Source organism: Rhagoletis pomonella, unplaced genomic scaffold (genome assembly GCF_013731165.1).
Source record: "Rhagoletis pomonella isolate Grant_MI unplaced genomic scaffold, Rhpom_1.0 Rhpom_scaffold_00002, whole genome shotgun sequence".
In the NCBI taxonomy this organism is placed as follows: Eukaryota; Metazoa; Arthropoda; class Insecta; order Diptera; family Tephritidae; genus Rhagoletis; species Rhagoletis pomonella.
Genome location: NW_023458556.1, coordinates 96,537,995 through 96,539,520, shown reverse-complemented (window position 1 = coordinate 96,539,520; position 1,526 = coordinate 96,537,995).

Genomic DNA, 1,526 nt, shown 5'->3' with positions numbered 1-1,526 from the left:
GATCCTTTCTTATAAAATTGCTATTTTTTACCTTATATATATATATACATTGAAAAAAAATATTTTTATTTACAATTTTTCCCCTTATTTTAAATCTCGTTCTAGAATCATTTTCCTTATACTTATTGCTAAGTAAAATTGAATTATATTTTTTTTTATATTTTGTTATTGAATTTTGATTTACTTTTTGCCGTATTACTGGTAAGAGAAGTCTGGTTTATCCGCAATACGAGGTATTCACAACTTGAACTAAACGCTGGTGAACCTTTGTATTGCACACATGCCTTAATTTTAAGCGTGAGATAATATATTTGTAGTTAAAAATTGGAGTTGAAGTTTTTTTTACGTAGGGAGTAAAGTAGTCCGAAAAGTTTGAATGTTTGAAAGGAATTTTGACTAACCAGGTTCCTCGTAAGCCGAAGCTAAGCGTGTGGAATACTTCTTTTTTATGAGTGATTCTGAGTGTATGGAGAGAGAGCCTGAGGAAATAGTAGCTGGTGGATTAGGGCTTTTGGATTCTGATAGGCCAGTAACACGTAGCATCACTAGGGCGCTTGAGAACCAAGTGGTGGGATCGATATTTAATCAGGTTGACACGGGAATACAACTTCCGGTGGACTTCGTTCCAACGGATTATTTGAACAGGTGTTCAGCACGCATCTTCAGAACTGATTCAACTCACCGTCACAGCGAATCGAACCCACAAGAACCACAAGGCACAGAGGCAAATTGGATTTCTAGTTTTTCGCGAAAGTTAGACGAATTATTAGAAATGTCTGCATCTGACAAACCCAGTGAAACTGGGCTCGACGATCCAGGGACAAGTGCGCAGTCAGCAGGCTCTGGGGCTGAGTGTCCGAAAGCTCCAGGGAGTGAACCGGCTTCAACTGCAACCAGTGTCGAGCAACTGAGCCGCATGATGGCGATGATGGCGCAACAACACGACATGATGGCGCTGTGTATGGTCGAAGTTCGGAACATGAGGACGAATATGTCGGACCTCAGCAATAGGGTAGCTGACATAGAGACATCCGCCCAAGCCCTGGGTCATCGTTCCGCAGTGGCATCGACGCCGGAAAGCAGGGGTCACGAAGCACGCAACCGCCGAGGCAACGAAAACGTCACACAAGCCGATCAGAGCGCACAGGAGCCACCGAAGTGGAAGAAAATCGACTTGGACAAATGGCACATCAAGTTCGACGGCACTGGAAAGGGTAGGTTTCCCTTAATCCAAGGTAGGTTGGTATTGAAAATGGGCGAAATCGGACTTTAACCACGCCCACTTCCCATATAACGGTAATTTCCAGAAATACGAAAACTGCGATATTTTAGTAACTACTGAATATAATTCACTCAAAATTGGTATTTACAATAATTTTCAGACGAAAAATAAGAATATTATAAATTTTTGGAAAATGGGCGTAGCCACGCCCACTTATGGTTACATGTGCATATCTTGGTAACCGCTGCACCAATTTCTTCCAAACTTGGCACAGTTGTTGGCCTTCGCACAACATACCAAATCG